Source organism: Canis lupus, chromosome 5 (genome assembly GCF_003254725.2).
Source record: "Canis lupus dingo isolate Sandy chromosome 5, ASM325472v2, whole genome shotgun sequence".
NCBI classification, from domain to species: domain Eukaryota; kingdom Metazoa; phylum Chordata; class Mammalia; order Carnivora; family Canidae; genus Canis; species Canis lupus.
Window position 1 is genome coordinate 8,402,548 of NC_064247.1, and position 12,808 is coordinate 8,415,355.

Consider the following 12,808-nt stretch of genomic DNA (forward strand, 5'->3'; position numbering starts at 1 on the left):
CGGCAGAGCCACGTGGACAGCTGTGTCCCTCCGTGGGGGCATCAGGCGACGGGGAGGGTGTGGACAACAGCACAGTGTGAGGAAGCCGGGCCAGCAGTCTGGAAAAAGCCATGGAAGCAGACGGAATGTAAACAGGCTGCTTCACAGGAGGTGAAGGCGTCTCCTGGCCCCCTGTCCACTCCAGCTCTCGCTCCCCTCACGCCCAGGGGAGGTCGGGCCTGGTCTCGCCAGCGTCTCTCTACCGAGCTTCCTGCGTCCACACCCTCACAGAGGCTTTTCCAGACCAGCTTCCCAATCTCCCATTTGTCCTGGGTTCTTATCAGGTCGGATCCCCACTCCCCGAGCAAGGTGGGCGCGAGGTTGTAAGGGACCCAGGTCTCTGGGCGGGGCTGGCACCTCCACCCCGGAGGAGAGGGGAGGAGGAGAGAAGGGAGAGGCAGGGCTAGGCAGCCGTGAGGCCCCCCCACCCCACCCCAGAACAGTCTCCCATTGTCCCCAGGCCGTGTCCACAAGGTTGCAGCAAGTCAGCCTTGTTTGGGGCCAGTGTCATTCAAGGAGGTTCAGTCCTATGGATGGGTCAGCGCAGCAGGAAAACAGGGAGAAAGGGCAACAGCGACATGGTTTGAGGGGTCAGTCAGTTGGGTGCAGGGGCCCTGAGGGCTTTGGGGGTGGACCCAAGGCCCAGGGGCCCATCCCAGGAGAAGGGAGTGCCAAGAATTAGGAGGTGTGTTGGGGCTCTAGTCATACGGAAAGGGATTCAGGGTGACCTCTAGTCCCAGTGGGGAATTGGAGAGCCAAATGGGAGGCTGAGGCAGGACCAAGTAGGTGGAAACTTAGGGGAGGCAGTGGGGTTGGCAGGCCTGAGAGCGCCTAGGGTCGGGGAAAAGCATGAATTATGGACCCAGACAGACATGGCTTAATGTCCAGCTCTGCTCCTCAGCCTTGGGCATGTTAGAAAACTCTCTGCAGCTCAGTGTTCTCACCTGTAAAATGGAGAAAATACCAATTTTGTAGGTTCTTGTGAGGAGTAATCAAGAGGTTCTCCGGAAAGTTCCCTGAACAGTGTCTAAGATGGTGTGGAGGGTGCTTGACAGCGTTCCCCTTCCCCTGGAGAGAGAGGATAATCCCCTCCCCTCCCGCTAAGGCTACTACACTTCTTGTTTTTGCCAGGACTGGTTCTAACCCTCTGGCTCTACGGTGGGAGAGACAGGTGCCATTGGCGAAGGGGTGACTCCAGGACTGTGAGCCTCGGGAGCAGCGGCAGGGGGTGGGCTGGCTGGCTCCTCCTGGGAGGACAAGAGGGCATCTGGGAGAGTAGTTCGGGGGGTCCCTGCCGGTTTACTGGAAACCAAGGCACAGAGCCCAAATTCACCCACTTCCTTTTGGGGGCCACACAAGCCTGGCTGAAGAGGACTCCATGGATGGCAAGTGAAGGGGAGTCCCCTCTCCCAAAGCTGTAGACCCTAAAACCCAGCCAACAGACAACCCAAGGCCCAAGGTTAGAGAGTCCCAGGAGACCAGGGGACCGGTGAGGGGGAGGGGAGGTAGACACATGATGCAGACAGCAGGAGCCAGCGTGTGAAGCCAAGGGTGGAGACAGTGACACATGCCTGGGACCGGTAGCCGACTCTGGCAGAAAGTTCTGGGCAGGCATTGGGCAGGCCTTGCTGTGGGAATTGGCATCGTGTCACTTGTGCCTCTGGCACTGGGTGTGGGACATCCGGTGTGCCAGGCTGGGCAGACCCACGCAGGGCCATTCCGGCCTCAGGGACACCCCTCTTTCCAGGGCTCAGGGTCCAGCCAGCACCTCCAATTCTGCCCAGAGCCCAAGGCAATAGGCTTCACTCGTCACGCTGCCCTGCTACCTGGCGTGAGTCAGCAGCCCTCTGCAGGCCAGTTTTCCTGTTGGACCAATGACTCCGGGTGAGAGAGAAGTGAGTTGTGAAAAAGAGGGTTCTGGTGCTTCCAGAGAAGGGGGTGGGCCCGGGACACAGAGCACAGGAGACCAAAGAAGGGTGGTGAGGTGTGAGGCGCAGCAGGGCTCCACTCACCCCACCGTGCTGCTGAAGGGATGCAGGCCTGAAGGAGGGCCTTTCCACTCCTCTCTGTCCTCAGTCCTCCCCACGGAGACCACATCTCAAGACTCAACTGTCCCCTCCCAGTGACTCAGGCTTTGGCTGCCCTCCTGCCCACACCCAAGGCTGGGTCCAGTGCCCCATAACAGGAAGGGCTGTGGTGAGGGTGCAGGGGTCGGGGACTGTGCCAAGAACCCCCAAGGGCCTTGGTATGCAAAGAAAGGCCTAGGCAGAGAGGGCCTTTGCACCTTCCTGCCGTGTCACCCCGTGCCACCTTAGGGATGTGAGTGTGGGTGGCAGCGGGGATCTGTCCTCCTCTCCCTGCACTGAGCACAACAGGCCGCTTGTTTCTCATTAACACAGTGTAGGACGTCACCACCACAGAGGGGAGGTGCATTTTTGTTCCATTTGCTGGAGCGATGGGTAGATAGCGGGAGGGATGTGCGTGCTGAGCCAGGGACGGGGCCTGTGGGACGAGGGCAGGGGCTGTGGCTATGTGGGGCAAAGCCATTTGGAGGCTACAGGAAACCACTGTCCCTGCTGGAGCCCGAGGACAATGAAGCAAAAATAGGGGGGCGGGGGCAGGGAAAGGAGGAACCAACGACACATGATGGTAGCTATCGTAACGCATTCTATTATGCTCACTGAGGGACTGTGACGATAGTTATTGGTCATAATTGTTGCTAATAGCCAAGACTGCTATTTATTTACTGAGGACCAGCCTGTGCTAGGTGGTTCACATGTATTACTTCTTTCATTCTCTCAGAAACTCTATTCTAAAGAGGAGGAAACGGAGCCTCAGAAAGGTTCAGTGATTGATCTCGTTTGCACAGCAGTGAGGCACTAAAGCTGGCGTCGGAACCCAAGGTAACTGATACCCTGACGTCGTGTCCATTGTGGCCTATTGCTCCTACCAGGCGCTAGCCTTTTCATCCAAGAACACAGTCTGGTAGATCCTAGGGGTGCTTTCTTTTTTATTTTATTTTATTTTATTTTATTTTATTTTATTTTATTTTATTATTTTGTTTTGTTTTGTTTTTTTCTAGGGGTGCTTTCAATAAGGTTGTTGTTGTTTTTGTTTTAAATACAGTAGGGGCGTCTGGGTGGCTCGTTGGTTGAGCATCCAGCTCTTGGTTTCAGCTCAGGTCGTGATCTTGGGGTCATGGGTTCGAGAGCCCTGCATTGGGCTCCACGCTCAGTGTGGAGTCTGCTTGAGATTCTCCTCCTCTCCCGCTACCCCTCTCCCAGCTCGTGCGGGCTCCCTCCCTCTCTCTCTCTCTTAAATGGATAAATAAATATACTTTAGATTTACAAAGGAAACCAATTATAATAAAATATAGTTGTTGAAACATTAGAAACACATATAGGGCAATACATGTGCTTCTTTATTAGCACATTAAATAATAATATTTAAGAACTACCATAATTTCAAAATAGTGACGAATATAAAAAATATTTTGTGCTATCACCAGAAGCTGCTATGTGATTTCTATTGGTAACAAAGTCACAGGTACTGATAATGCCTATACTCTTTTTTTCTTTTTTTTTCAGATTTTATTTATTTATTTGAAAGAGCAAGAGAGCACGAGCAGGGGGGAGCAGCAGGGTGAGGGAGAGGGAGAAGCAGACCCCCCCTGAGCAGGGGGCCCGATGCAGGGCTCAGTCCCAGGACCTGGAGATCATGGCCTGAGCTGAAGGCAGATGTTTAACTGACTGAGCCCCCCAGGCGCCCCTGATAATACCTATTTCTTAATTAAAGGAATATTAAGTATCAGAGGACAGTGAAAATAAGGGTCTGGTTTTTCTTCCCATCAAAGTTCCCAGACCCCTAGAATTTTATCTGTGGATGCCCCAGGGGTCTAGACTCAAGGTTAAGAACCTTTGCTTTGGAGGGAAATTGTTACAACCTGTGTGCAAGGTGTTGGCCAGGTCCCCTGGAAACCTTCTCTCTTGCTTTGGTGGTAGCGGGTGTGCAGACCCTTTCCGGCCCACAGAACTCGGTGCCAGCCGGGGAAATCTCAGTTGGCTTCATGGCCCAGCTCTGAACCAGTCTATCCTGGTGACCTACCTGGGATTTAGGGTTGTTGGATTTAGCAAATAAAAATACAAATGGCCCACCTAAATTTGATTTACAGAAAAACAATGATTTTTTATTTTATTTTATTTTTAAGTAGGTTCCACACTCAGCATGGAGCCCAATGCAGGGCTTGAACTCATCACCCAAGATCGAGACCTCAGCTGAGATCAAGAATTGGACCCTTAACTGATGAGCCACCCGGGTGCCCCTTAAGTTTTGGGGTTTTTTTTTGTGTGTGTGTGTAAGTATACCCCATGCAATATTTGGGATATACTTATATTATTTTTCTATTGTTATACAACAAATTGCCATAAAGGTAGTAACTTAACACAAACACGTTAGCTCATAGTCCTGGGGCTCAGAAGCTGGCACAGCATGGCTCATCCGGGTCCTCTGCCCAAAATCAAACAGGCTGAAATCAAGGTGCTCTTTCCTGGAGGCTGTGGGATGACTCTGCCTCCCAGTTCAGGTGGGTTGTTGACTGGATTCAGTTCCTCCTGGGGATGGCCTGAAGTCCCTGTTGCCCTGCCGGCTGTCAGCCAGGGGGTGCCCTCAGCTCCTAGAGAACGTCCACGCTCCTTGTCATGTGTCCCCTGCCATCTGCAGGCCAGCACACCATCATGAGATCCTTCTCCCGCTTCAGATCTCTGACTTCCCCTGTGCCCCCGGCGGGGGGTCACACTTTACTTCCGAGGGCCTCACTGTGCTTATATTCTGCTCATCTCGATCATCTCTTCTCCTGCACCACGTAACACAGTCCTGGGGGCAACACCAAGAGGTGAAAGTCCTGGGGGCATCCCACGCGCTGCCTTCCACACTGACACTGAAAATGTATCTGTGGTTTCTCGGTGGTTCCAGGGGTCTTCGAGTCCTGGGTGCTACGGGCGGCCTGGCGGGTTGGACCTGTTGCAGACTTAGCCTCAGGACCAGGGTCAACACTGCTCTCTCCTCGAACTCGGGTTCCTCCCCGGGGGTAACGCTCTGGAACCCACCTGTATGACTGGGCACCAGCCGCCACGCGCAGCCTTGCCAGGCCGCAGGTGCCCCCGTGCCCTGCCAGGTCGCAGGTGGAAAGGCAGAGACCACCACACGCAGAGGTCAGGGTTGGTGAGTGAGAGCTGGGGCATGAGGGGTGGTGGGGGGCGGCCAGGGAGGAGGGGAGAAGGAGACACAGTAGGGGGGGGAGGCGGGGGTCAGACGGGAAGGTTGCAAACTCCATTAGCAGGTGTGGGCAAGGCTCCTCAAGCCCCAGAGTGCCCAGCGGGGAACACAGCTGCCCCCTTGGCTCTGGCATTGAGGAGGGTTGTGACAGGGCAGTGGGGAGCCGCCCCCCCTTTAGTGGACAGACAGAGAGCAGGGAGTCCTGGGAGCTGGCATTCCCAGTTATTCATAGACAGACGCTGGGCCACATTTGGAACATTAAGGAATGGGAAGGAGCTGGTGTGATGTGAGCAGAGTGGGTACGGGGTGGGGTGTGTGTGTGTGTGTGTGTGTGTGTAGGAGGACACAGGGCCTTGTAGGCCATCAGAGATGTTGGCTTGTATCCTGAATGAGAAGGGAAGACAACAGGAGGTCCCGAGCAGATCCCCGACATGGTCTGGCTGAAGGATTAAGTGGTGACCATAGCTGCTCTGGGGGGCACAGTTTGTGCCTTGTGCTGCCAGGCAGGATGTGGCCTAGAGGAGCACCACGTCATAAGGCCTCTAGCCTCGGAGAATGTACACTCTCCTAGACACAACAAGGAGCAGGGGTAGGAAGCAGGGCTTTAAGACAGAAGAGCCTGGGTTCGAGTCTGCTCACCACCACTTCCCAGCCTAGAAAGTTCCTGAGGTCTCAGTTACCTCAACAGTAACACGATAATGACTATACCTGCCTGCTGGGGTTTTGGTGAAGACCGGCTCACCCTCAAGTGCCTGACACAGGGAAAGACAGCGGCTGGCGTGATTATCCAAATAATGGTACCAGGTGGCCTTCAGCTCCCCATCAAGGAGCGCAGATGATGGCGGCCAATGGTATCGGAGGCTGTGACCTCCTCACGGTAGGACAGATAGGCTAGTCTCAAAGGTGCAAGGAATCAGGTGCAGGGTGACCGGACCCAGCCAAAGCCCAGAGGCAGGAAGAAGCCCAGTGTGGTCTCCACCAAGACTTACAAGGTGGAGCTCAGAGCAGCTGGGGAGCAGGGGAGCCATGGTTAGCTGCCAGATTAGGCTGGCGGGAAGGCCAGATTCAGAAAAGCTTGGACATGAATTGTCTAATCGGGGGGAGGCTGGGAGTGGGAGAGAGACCAGCCTCAGGCAGGTGGAAGGGAGGAGCTGGACAGACCCACAGCTTGGCTCAGGCCTTCCCCATGGTGGCCAGAGGGGCTTGGGATGGGGGTGGGCCCTTGGCAGGTGTCCCCATGCACAGGATTGCCACGTAGGAGGAGACGGGCCAGTTTTTCCTGAAACCTGATCTTTCAGGCAACTGTCCCCTCAGCCTGAGGGACCATGGGAGGGGACGGGGATGGAGAAGCCATTCCTTCCCAGCGTGTTGTTTCTACCAGCTTCTCACCAAGACTGGCTCTCTTGGCGAGACAACGAGAGCTGGCTTAGGGACAGGGAGTGGGGGAATGGCGGGGGCCCCCTCATATCCCAGGAGAACCCTCAAGGGACACTGAGAGGGTTCCACCCCCAGTGGGTACAGCCCTCAATGTTCTCTCTTCCAACCGTAAAGCGGGACAGAAGAAAGCCTCAGATCCTGCATTTGGGTCTGGGTGCCTCTAAAGAGCTCAGGGCTGGTGATTCCCACCCTGGACACACCAAGGACCCAAGTGTATCTGGAGTTAGTAAAGAGGTTGAGGAACTATTCTAGTATTTATTTTAAAAACTCATAAAAATCATACATTTTCTGCAATAAGGCCAACTCCTACCCATCCTTCAGATGTCAACCTAAACATCACCCCTCTGGGAAGTTTCCTTGACTTTTTTCCCCCAGATTTTATTTTTTTAAAATTTAATTTAATTTAATTTTTAAATTTATGATAGTCACAGAGAGAGAGAGAGAGAGGCAGAGACACAGGCAGACGGAGAAGCAGGCTCCATGCACCTGGAGCCCGATGTGGGATACGATGATCCCGGGTCTCCAGGATCGCACCCTGGGCCAAAGGCAGGCGCTAAACTGCTGCACCACCCAGGGATCCCACCCAGATTTTATTTTTAAGTAGTCTCTACACACCCAGTGTGGGGCTCAAGCACAACCCCCAGATCCAGAACCACATGCTCCACTGGCTGAGCCAGCCAGGCACCCCCTATATCCATTGTATAAGTCAGGCTCCCAGCAGGAAAAATGGCTCATTCAAACCCAGGAGTTGAAGAGTCTAAGAAGGATATTTGACAAGCCATTGGCAGGGTTAAGGGACACTAACTAGGGGTGATAAGACAGGTAGTGATAGGATCCCAAGCTTCACTCTCCATAGGCCTGATGGGAAAAAGGAAGGGGCAGTTACTGGAAGCCTGGGAGCCCTGTAGCCATAAGAAGGGGCTGCCTGACAGGCACTGTGACCCTCAGTAGAGGACCACAGCCTCAGCCCACCATGCTGGCCGACCCGGAAGCGAGCTGACTCACCCTCCCAGGGCCAGGGCCTCATGTTGGTAAAACCCAAGACCCCTGCTCCCCAGGTCAGGGGAGCCTCCATGGATGCAGTCCCCCCACCCCCACCCCCACCCCCACCCCACCCCCAGTTAGGCCGTAGGGCACAAAGCAGGATGATACAGCTGTAGAAGAGATCTGGAGGGACAAAAGGGGAATATCTGGCACACCTCCCGCGTTAGTCTGTTCTAGGGTCTGTAACAAAATACCGTGGACTGGGTGATTCAAACAATAGAAATTTATTTCCCACAGTTCTAGAGGCTGGAAGTCCAAGATCAAGGTGTTGGCCCATTTAGTTCCTGGTGGGGACTCTCCTGGCTTGGGGGTTGACACCTTCTCAGTGCGCCCTCACATGGCCTTTCCTCAGTGGTGGAGAAGGTGAGTGGCTCTAGTGTCTCCTCTTCCAAAGGCACTAATCCCACTGTGCAGGCCCCACCCCCATGACCTCATCTGACCCCATTACCTCCCAAAGGCCTGCTCTAATACCAGCACATGGGGCGGGGGGGGGGGCGGATAGGCCTTCAACATACACACTTGGGGGATGCAACATTTGGTCCATAGCACCTCCCAAGGCTGCAGGTCATGCGTCCTGAACCTCCCCGCCCCCTTGTGCTTACCCAGAGCGTGGTTCTTGTCTGCACCTCCTCCAAGACTTCAACCTTCTCCAGGGCAGGGTCTGTCATTTATCCATATGTATTCAACAAGATTCATTGGGAAGACGAATAAAAAGGGGGCTCAGACTAATGAAAACATCACACTTCCTCGCTTCGGCTGGGATTAAATTATCTCAGTGTGGCAACAGCAATTATCTCCTGTAATCAGAAGCTTGGCTGACCAGCTCTGTAGGCCTCGATTGGTAAAACATGGGGCAAAAGTTAATTAGTAATTTAATGAGTTCAGTTTGTTTTGCGGATGAAAATCCTTTAAAAACAACCCGTGGGGTTGACAGTGAGAAGAGAAGGAGGCCTTGGTGCTGAAAATCTCCGAAAATACCCCATTTGTCATGATGGGTGGGCCGCTCTAAGGGTGTTCACGTTTGTTGTATAACTCAGACCAGGCCGACGGGTGGTCCTCCAGGCCAACGAGGCCCCGTTACAAGTGGTGTTTGTGGGGCACTCCCTCTGGGCCTGTCCGGCTCCCTCTGTCTCCACCATCGCTCTGAAGCCCAAGCCACTTCAAGTAGGAGTGACGTCTTACCACCCCGTGGCTTCCCCAGGCTCCTCCTTATAAGAACATGGGCTTGGAGATCTCACCTACCTGGTTTGAATCCTGGCTCTGCCACTTACCTGCTGACAGGTAAGTGGCTTTGGATGACTTCTAGAATTTCTCTGGGACTTGATTTCTCCATTTGTAAAACTAGGATAACCGTGCAGATGAAACCAAAAAAGGTATTATACCTCCAGCCCGGACATCCGCTCCAGCAGCCTGAGAGACCTCACCATCCATCCCTGGTCACCCCACCTCTTTTCTTTTCTCTGCCCACTCAGCCCGGGGTTTACCGTTCCCCCTGCTCGAAACCTCACACTCACCTTATTTCACTTGGAATATGATCCAGGTTCCTTATGCTCACGGCTCTCACACCTGCCCTTTGGGGCCGGGACCCAGTTTCCTCCCACTCAGAGGCCATTTACTCAGCCCTCCCAGAGCCCCAATGTCTCCCGTTATGTTCTCATGAGGGCCTAGACTTTTCTATCACAACATGCATCGTGAGTGGGGAAAACTCACTGCAGCTCCACGCAGGATGGATCAGGGCCTGTCTGTCCACCCCACAGGGGGCTTGGCGAGAGCAGGACCTGGACTGTTTCCTCCCCTGCCGGATCCCCAGTGCCCTGTGCAGCACTCTGCTAACCATATTTGTTGAACAGATAACAAAGTGAAAGGCTCTCCTGGAAAGCCAACAAGTGTGTTGGCAAGATGAAGACTGACATAGAGAAATACTCAGAGCAACACAGGATCATTTGTGTAGAGCTGCCTCCAGATCTGAGCTTCACGCTCACTCTTGGGGCTTGAGGAATTCAGAGTAAGGACGAAAGGGTGTTGACTATCTCATGAAAACTGGGGGGCACCTTGGGTGGCTCAGTGGTTGAGCATCTGCCTTTGGCTCGGGTCATGGTCCCAGGGTCCTGGGATCGAGCCTCACATGGGGCTCCCTGCTCAGCGAGGAGCCTGCTTCTCCCTCTCCCTCTGCTGTTCCCCTTGCTTGTGTTCTCTGGCTCACTCGCTTTTTTTCTCTCTCTCTCTCTGTCAAATAAATAATCTTAAATAAGAAAAAGAAAAAGAAACCTGGACTTAAGGCCGCTCAGTCAAGGGGGAAGCACATCCAGCAGGCATCTACAACATGCCAGAAACCTCTCATACAAAGCCATCTTTCATGGTTATCCTCGTTTTACAAATGAAGAAACTGAGGCCCTGATGAGTAAAGTCGGTCATCCAAAGTTGCACAACAAATAAGTGGCACAGTCAGGATTCCAGCCAGGCAGGTGAGGTGTCATGGGCCAAGTGTCCTTGAAGGAGGCCTAGGAAGGTGGGGCTGAGGGGGGAGTAGGATGGCACCACCAGGCAAAGGGGGCAATGCTTTAAATGGGGCTTAGGACAGAACAGCATCTTCTCTATGAAAATTGGGTTTTTCTGATGCTGAGCCCAGGTCTCCAATGCCACTTTGTTTCTGGTTGTGCAGGTTCTGAGGGGTCCTCAGCATGCAGGGCAGTTGGGCCACCTCCGAGCAGCTGCAGGCCCGTGGAGATGGCCTGAATTCGGACAGGCCCTGGAAGGAGGGTCTGGGCACCGCTCCAAGCATCTGACCTAGAAGGAGCAGCACAGCCGTGGTCTGGGAGTTTCTGTCCCCAGCCAAGACCCACGGCAGCATGCTACAAGGGTACAGGTAAGGAGCGGGGGGCTGTGTGGTGCATGGTGGGGGCTGCGGAACAGGGGGGAGCCCATTCCTGCCAGGCTGACCTCAGCTGGGTAATGTGATCAGCCTGTCATGGTTCTGAGCCCTGATTTGGGAAGAACAAAGGGGCCAGGCCCCTCTGCCTCCTCTAGCCCAGGAATGCAGCTGGGGCCAGGCCATGACCAATCGGGAATGCAGGTTGGGAGCGCGGCGAATGCAGTTTGTACAGCGAGGCTTTCATGCACTGATGGGAGCGGGGCTCACAAAGCCAGGCTGACATGCCCCTGCGCTCCCACTTTGACATCTCAGCCCGCCTTGGGGGAGCCTCGCATCCCCAAGCTGTCTGGCCCTGACCGCCCTGCTGTGGCCCTTGAGGAGGTGGTGGGGTGGGGGGTGCAGGGTCCACACCCCCCACCCCAGCCCCAGCAGTGTTCCCAGGTGCCGGCATCCCCTTGGCCATCTCTCTCCAACTCGGAAGTCTGAGAGATGGGCAGCGGGGGGAGAAGGGAGCTCCCTGAGCCTCTTGCCTGCCCCTAAGAGCTGGAGAGACATGAATGCATAGACAGAGGTCCCAGGGGATAGGTTGCCAGCCTCGGGCAGACACTGCCGGAACAGGTCATGGAAATCTCTCGAGGCCACCCCCTCCAGGGAGATGAACAATGTTGGGGTTGGGGGGTCTGACTCCTGGGTTGGAGGCTGAATGCCTTCTGCATTCCAAAGTTCGTCACCTCCCCTCCCCAGCCCCTTCATCTATTCCCACTGGTCAGTCCTATCAGTGTGGGGTCCTCTGGGCCAGCCCTTCTCTGCAACCCAATTATCCACAGTGCCCTCCCTCCGGCCTCCTCTATGCTTCCTCGACTCTTCTCGTCCTGTGGGTTAGTAGCAGCCGTGCTTTGCTATTTACAGAGCACGGTCATTCCCACTAAATGGTTTGATCCTTAGAAGAACCCTAGGGGTACCTAGAAGTAGCTACTCTTATCCTCATTTTATGCAGGAAGAGAAGAAGGAAGGGAGGAGGTGGAGGCTTTTGGAGGGAAGAAGTTTAAGGATGTTGGATGGCATGTTCCCGTGGATATTACAGTTGCCGTGGATGATGGCAGGAGTAGAGACGGAGAGGATGTCAGGGAGCCAGGTCCCCATGACGTCAGGACCAGGAACGTGGGAACTTTCTATCCCTATGCCTGGAGCATGGCAGATATTCAATAAATGTTTGTCAACTAATTGACCATATCCAGGGTTTTCCTGCTTTTATCTCTCCTGCCTATGTTGGCCTTCGTGGAAAGACCTGGAAAAGCCACGCGGAACTATAAATCACCGATGATAGCTATTGAATGGCACTTCTCAGAGAAGTGAGGCTCATGTTATAGACGTGGTCTCGGGGAGACTTCAGACTCTCCACAGCAAGTAGAGCCAGTAAGAGGACAGGACAGAGCAGGGGGATCCCTGGGTGGCTCAGTTGCGGGGGGGGTGGGGGGGTGGATCCCTGGATGGCTCAGTGGTTTAGCGCCTGCCTTCGGCCCAGGGCATGGTGGGTGGATCCCACATCAGGATCCCTGCATGGAGCCTGCTTCTCCCTCTGCCTGTGTCTCTCATGAATAAATAAATAAAATCTTAAAAAAAAAAAAAAAGAGGACAGAGCAGAGGATTTCCCAGGGAGAGTCCTCATCTTCCAAGGGTTCAGAAGCCCCCAGCCAGGGTTCACAGGAAGGAGATTCTGATGAAACAGAAATCCAGCTTGACAAGCCCTGGCGTCCCCTCCATAATCACTCTCCCAGAGTCTCCCAGACATACAGAGGGGCCTTAGAAATGATGGAGACACCTGAGTAGAGAAAAAGAAAGTCTCCCTCATCGCTGCTGTTCTGTGGGTTGACGCAGGCTCTCTGGCAGCTCCTGGGGTCTTGCCTTCCCCGTGGCCCAAGCAGAGAGAAAATAGGGCTCCTCTGTCCCGCATCCCGTGTGAGGATTCTGGGCAGAGATCCTGCGCTGGTTCAGCCCTAGGGGTGCTCACCACCCTTGGACCAGTCACGGTGGCCCCGGAAACAGGATGACCCAGCGCTTAATCAGACTACAGGTTAAAGCGTGTGGAAGGAGGGAACGGTTTCCCAAGACAGACAAGCATCACAGACGTGGCCACTGTGT

General features: G+C 54.3%; 2 long non-coding RNA genes across 4 annotated transcripts; both read left to right on the top strand.

Moving 5' to 3' along the window:
- Window positions 1–1,543: 1,543 nt before the first annotated feature.
- Window positions 1,544–4,655, top strand: LOC118354900 (uncharacterized). 2 transcript variants are annotated; one of them, XR_007410545.1, is made up of 3 exons: window positions 1,544–1,934; window positions 2,842–2,942; window positions 4,247–4,655. It is a non-coding gene; the product is annotated as an uncharacterized LOC118354900 (long non-coding RNA). The 2 variants fall into 2 exon arrangements; XR_004816298.2 differs by having other exon boundaries at window positions 4,250–4,655.
- A 2,549-nt stretch (window positions 4,656–7,204) lies between these two features.
- LOC112671486 (uncharacterized) lies at window positions 7,205–12,089 on the top strand. Of its 2 annotated transcripts, none has more exons than XR_004816299.2 (4): window positions 7,205–7,781; window positions 8,032–8,157; window positions 10,457–10,660; window positions 11,664–12,089. It is a non-coding gene; the product is annotated as an uncharacterized LOC112671486 (long non-coding RNA). The 2 variants fall into 2 exon arrangements; XR_003143666.3 differs by lacking the exons at window positions 7,205–7,781; window positions 8,032–8,157 and adding exons at window positions 8,392–9,075; window positions 10,047–10,259.
- The last annotated feature ends 719 nt before the right edge of the window (window positions 12,090–12,808 follow it).